We start from the raw sequence: 6179 nt of genomic DNA on the forward strand, positions 1-6179 counted from the left end.
GTGTTTTACCACAATAAAAAAAAGAAAAAATTCCTTATGGTTACGATTTTACCCGTTTCTGTTTATTTAAATCTTACAAACAGGAGGTGAATGGGAAAAAGCAGTTGCAGAAGGAAAAGTGTGATGCCATATCGACATAAAGTTTTAATTCATGCAAAACACGCTATTTTTCAAGGAGCAAAAGGCTTATGTATATGCAGCAAAAGGCTTAACATATGAATGGGACATATTTTCCTTTAAGAGGAAAAAAAAAATCCTTTTTTCATGCACAAGGGACTTACAATTTAAGCCCAGGTGCACCAGTATCTTACTGAGAGAGACAGAATCATCCTCACTTGTAGGTTGGCTCCTAGAAGGCTCCTGAACCAATCAGCCATGGGTCAGGGATTGCTGCCTCCCGTCTGCACAGCTGGGGTCAGTTGACTCACCTGTAGCCTGCAGTCCAACCCCGCTCCAGCTTGGGGCTCATCTGGGGGAAAGTATTTAAGCACAGAAGCCTGACCCTGCTAGGACGTTGAAACTCTTGGTCTTGGCGGTTCAGACAACGGTGAACATGGACTTCAAGCTGCTGGCAGTGAGATTCTTGTCTTGGGGGGAACTTCAGATGGTAAGCTCTGTCCCGGGGTTTGGAAGAATGGCTCTATCTTTCCCTCTCCCTCCCACGTACCCCCTGTGGTTGCCAGAGGGCAGGCTGAGACAAGCCTACGGCACACAGGACATATCAGGCCACCAAACCAGTCTCCCTTGGTCTACAAGATCTTGGCATTACTTAAAACCAAGACATTTCACGTACATCTTCAGGTTGCTGGCTTTTCTTGGAAAAGTATGCAGCTCTGGCAGAGTTCGTACGTGACAGCTCCCGGTGGTCAGCAGGACCCCAGCAACAGCTCCCTTCCCCTCAATTGTCAGCTGTAACCATCAAGGTAACTTTTCTTCCCTATTTGTGTCCTTTTCTTCCCCTCCCTCTTACCACCGTCACAGCTCAACACCCAAGAGGCTGCTTTTCCCCTCAGGGCTTCCAATTATGGAGGTCTGAAGCTGAGGCCAGAGTGTGACCACTTGTTCTGGATTCTGTACGCCCCCAGGTGCCCTGGCCTAGGGGTCTGTTGCTTTACGAATAACCAAGGACGTGGAAGAAAGCTGCTTCTAACCACAGAAGGAGGACGTGAGTTGGCCTGAGAATTGGAAGGGAATGTTAAGAGCGTTCTGTGTTGGTGAGTGTTTGAGTGACCCTGAGCTACCTCTTTCTGGTGCCCCCCAGTAGTAAGGAGTGGGGTCACAACAGAAGCCCCAGACCAGATTTCTGGGGGAGTGTGAGGAGAGGCAGAGAATGAAGGTGACCTGTACGGAAAGCGCCTCCAGCTAGGCCACCGCAGCAGAGTGGGGTGGTGGCTGGAGGTGGGGGGGTGAGAGGTGCGAGAAACCCACTCCCCCCCACCCCCCAGCAGTCCTCTGGGCTCTGGAGTGTTGTAGGGCGAGCGGGAGACCATTCCTCACTGCTTGGGAATGGTAATCCTCCCAGAAAGAGGAGCGGGGTACCTGCAGTGGCCCCCTTCTTAGGAAGAGCAGCTGAGAAGAGACCAGGGAAGCGGAGGGGAGAGGAAACTGGGGGCTGGGAAGGGCTTTAGCATTGGGGGCAGCAGGGGCCGGATGCCTCTGAAAGTCAGCACGAGCCAGCGGGCACTTGATGGCTGTCACTGCCGTCTCCCCAAAGTGAGAACAATCCCCCCCCACCTAGGAATTTTCTTCGGGGAGCGAAAAACAAAAATAAGAGAGAAATCCTGAAAGCATGGGGTACTAATCCAGAAGAGATTCAATCTCCAATAGAAAGGGTCAAAGTCTATTTTGAAATCAGGAAGACTATTTTCTGCTGGAGGCAGACAGTGGAGCTTCAGAGAAAATTACGGAAAATAATTATCTTTAAGCCTAATAGGGGATGTTCCGTGCACCCAGGGCACCTGGGTGGCTTGGTTGGTTGAACATCCCACTTCGGCTCAGGCCATGATCTCATGGTTTGTCAGTGCAGAGGCTGCTTCCGAACTTCTGTCCCCCTCTCTCCCTCTGCTTCTCTCCTCATGCTTTCTCTCAAAAATAACAAGCTTTTAAAAATACATCTAAAAAACTCAGTGCACCTGTATGAAGTGTCTGAATGAGGGATTTCTGTGCCTTAAACACCAACCGAGCTCATCTGAGGGTAGACTTACACTCACCCCTTGCAAGGTTTCTCCTCCTCGGCACTACTGATCCTTGGGACTGTGTAATTCTTTACTGTGGGGGGCAGGTGGACTATCTTACGCACTTGGGATGTTTAACAACAACTCTGGCCTCCACCCACTAGATGTCAGTAGCATCCCCTACCTAGCTGCAATAACCAAAACATGTATCTATTGCCAAACGTCCCCTGGGGGCAGAAATCACTCCCCATGGAGAGCCACTTTGCTAAGGCTGTCTTCTCCCATTCGTTGGGTTGGGACCAGGGACACAAAGGAAAACACCTGGAGCCTGGACCCAAGTAGGAAGTGTGAGGATGATGAGGCCTGGCTGTACGCTGAGGTCGAGCACTTGGCAAGTTTCACCTGTTCACTTCCGGGGTGGGGGGTGGTTTTAAGTTAATTTTGAGAGAGGACGCGAGGGGCAGAGAGGAAGAGAGAATCCCAAGTAGGCTCCACACTCAGCACAAAGCCTGCTTGGGATCCTCTCTCCCTGCCTCTCCTCTGCTTGCTCGTGTGCTTGCTTTAGCTCTCTCGAAACTTAAATTGTTTTCTCTTTTAACAAACCTCCACTTTTCTCCTTCACTCTCCTAATTGGCTTCGAATTCAATGATTCCCTAGGGCAGCCTTTGTCATCGGAGAGCCTCTCCTGAAAAATGAGCGCAGTGTAGGCCTGAGTTAAAACTCCGACTTCTCCATGTCCCCCAGTCCCATTCTGCCAGCCGAAATACCAGGCCCCTGCGACCCTCTTCGCTCTCACCAAACCAGCAGACTTTCCTGACAGACCCCAGACTCCGAAGGCCTCAAACCTGGATTTTGAGGAAGTTAAATACTAATGGGGGACCGTGAAGACCATTAAAAAGTAATCTTCATTTGGAGGGAATGGGAAGAGAGCACTCCTGTCAGGACAAGGTAGGTCCCCTGGTTCTTCCCAAGAGAACACCCCCTGGGAAAGGGGAAGGAGTATCCCCTGTGTGATGTAAGTTTGCTTCCACAGGTCCCACCCACAGCACTGAGCAAGTCAAGGGACCACATCCTCAAAGAAAAAAATGGAATCTCCTATACAAGGAGGAGGCCAGGCCATGTTGTCAGAACCACAGCACGGAGCTGATGGAGAACAAAATGGGCTCTGGACTTCAGCCAGACCCAAGCTGAGGGCTGGTGTCGTAGGATCTAGCAAGATGTGGGAGGAGACAGTAGGAACTGGTAGGCACTGGTACCTCTATTGCAGAGATCCATATCTCGCCGGAATTCCATTTGTAAGTCACTGAAAACTAAGCTGGGTTTTTCCTGAATACTCCTGAGGAAATGTTCTTATGATAGGTGGCTGAAATCTGCCATTTTGTTGGCAGCCTCTTTAAACTGGTGGGGTTTCCGGATATTAGGGTTCCTGTGACAGCCACTCTGTGCATAGCATCAACCTAAGCCTGTTCCACGTTGCTGCCAGGGGACTTGGGGTGGGGGTGGGGGGCAAAGGGACTCCAAATGTGAAGCTCCTGCTGTCTGCTGGGAAGCATGTAGAACGTGGCAGGTCTCCTTAGCTTGCAAGCAAGAATAGTCTCAGACTCTCCACAGTTCTTGATCGTTTTGATAGAGTGGGATGCTGAATGAAATGTGGCTTTCTGGGAAAGAAAGGACAAGACCCTTTGCAGCCTGGGTTAGGGGATAGGAGAAGCAAATACCCTGGGATCTGGTAGCAAGTGCTCTTGGCCCAAGTGGTAATGGGCTAAGAGCCTCTCTCTGGCCTACCCGTGAAGGAGACTGACCGGTGCAAGGTGGGATTGAAACCTGAAACCCAAATAGTGCTGTTGGTGGTGGCTCACTCTTACACTGGGAGATGCTATGAGCAGTTGACGGGCTGTTGGAAACAGTACATAGGCCTTGCTTGCTGGTGCAGAGCTGGTCTCTCCCTCTCCGCTGCTCCTGCATCCCTCCCACCAGCCACTCTAAGGAAAAAGCCACATCTAGGGAATACTGGATGGGGGCAGGGTGGGGACACAGGCGCCAAAGTCTCTATCCTACTTGGGTCGAGGGCAGGAAGGGATGCCTGGATGGGGCTCAAGGTCCTGGTGAGGAGAAAAACTAATGTGATCTTGGGTTATGGGATCCTTTGGGCTGACCCAATATGCTTTCTTTGTTGTGTCTACATCTGACTGTGGGAGTTTAAATTTCATTTTTTATTCATCATAAGTGTACTGCTTAATCCCCTTCACTTATCTGACCTATCCCCATCCCCCCCTTCTGGTAACCATCAGTTCTCTTTAGTTTTTTTTTTTCTTCGCTCATTTGTTTAAATTCCACATGAGTGAGATCATCTGGTATTTGTCTTTCTCTGACTTCTCACATAGCATTGTACTCTGTAACTCTAGCCATGTTGTTGCAAATGGCAAGATTTCATTATGGCTGAATAATCACATACCACATATTTATCCGTTCATTCATTGATGGACACTGACACCTTACATATCCTGGCTATTGTAAATAATGCAATAAACATTGGAGTGTATGTATCCCTTTGAATTTGTGTGTGTGTGTGTGTGTGTGTTATTTCTCTGGGTAAATACCCAGTAGTGCAATTACTGGAACTAAGGTAGTTAGATTCTTAACTTTTTGAGGAAGCTTCATGCAGTTTTCCAGAGCTGTTACACCAGTCTGTATTCCCACCAATACACAATGGTTCCTTTGTCTCCAGATCCTTGCTAACACTTTCTTCGTGTGTGTGTGTGTGTTTGCCATCCTGATAGGACTGAGGTGATATCTCACTGTTTTGATTTGCATTTTCCATATGATGAGTGAGGTTGAACATATATTCATGTCTGTTGGCCATCTCTATGTCTTCTTTGGAGTAAATGTCGACATCTGCCCACTTGTTAAATGGACTATTTTTGGGGTCTTAAGTTGTCGCTGTTCTTTATATATTTTTGTTACTTTGTTGGATACATCACTTGCAAATATCTTCTCCCATTCCTTCACTGTGCAGGAACTCTTTATTTTGGGGTAGTCACAATAGTTGTGTTGTATTTTTGTTTTTGCCTTAGGAGACTGATCTAGAAAAATATTGCTGTAGCTGATGTCAAATTACTGCCTGTGCTCTCAAGGATTTTTGTGGTTTTAGGTCTCCCACTTAGGTCTTTAATCCGTTACTGAGTTTTTGTTCATGGTGAAAGAGTGGTCCAGTTTCATTCTTTTGCATGTAGCTGTCCAGTTTCCCAGTGCCATTTCAGACTTTTTCCCATTGTATGTTCATACCTCCTTATTAAAGATTAATTGACCACATAATTGTGGGTTATTTCTAGGTTTTTCTGCCCTATTCCATTGATCTGCTTACTTTTGTGCCAGTTCCATACTGTTGTAATTATTACTGTTTTATAATCTATAACTTAATCTAGAATTGACACTTCTCGTTTGGTTTTTCTTTTCCAAGATTTCTTTGGCTACTTGAGGTCTTCTATGGTTCCATACAAATCTTAGGGTTCCATACACTTTAGGATTGTTCTAGTTTTGTGAAAAATTCTGTTGGTATTCTTGACAAGTATTGTATTAAATCTGCAGATTGTTTTGTGTAGTATAGACCTCTTAATGATATTCTTTCAACTCAAGTATGGAATGTCTTTCCATTTCTTTGCATCTTGAATTTCATCTGTTAGCTTTTGGAGTACAGGTCTTTCACCTCTTTGGATAAGTTTATTCAATAATTTACTGTCTTGGGTGCAGTTGTGAATGGGATGGTTTTCTTTGTACATCTTTTAATGCTTATTTTTGAGAGTATGAGCGGGGGAGGGGCAGATAGGAGACCCAGACTCTGAAGCAAGCTCCGCTCTGAGCTGTCAGAGCCCAATGCAAGGCTCTAACTCCCAAACTGTGTGATCATGACCTGAGATGAAGTTGGATGCTTAACTGAGCCACTCAGGCACCCCATGAGTGGGATTGTCTGCTTAATTTCACTTTCTGCTGCTTTGTTATTGGTGG

The 6179-nt window shown here is 47.0% G+C and overlaps 1 long non-coding RNA gene across 1 annotated transcript; it reads left to right on the forward strand.

Annotated features, from left to right (window-relative positions):
- The first annotated feature begins 381 nt into the window (after positions 1 to 381).
- LOC124526538 (uncharacterized) lies at positions 382 to 3647 on the forward strand. Its single transcript, XR_006965688.1, has 5 exons — positions 382 to 607; positions 802 to 923; positions 1086 to 1214; positions 2832 to 3122; positions 3208 to 3647. It is a non-coding gene; the product is annotated as an uncharacterized LOC124526538 (long non-coding RNA).
- Positions 3648 to 6179: the final 2532 nt, after the last annotated feature.

The sequence above is a fragment of the Lynx rufus genome, unplaced genomic scaffold (genome assembly GCF_022079265.1).
Source record: "Lynx rufus isolate CCGP_SWC_20201006 ecotype Redwood Valley unplaced genomic scaffold, mLynRuf1.p SCAF_10, whole genome shotgun sequence".
In the NCBI taxonomy this organism is placed as follows: domain Eukaryota; kingdom Metazoa; phylum Chordata; class Mammalia; order Carnivora; family Felidae; genus Lynx; species Lynx rufus.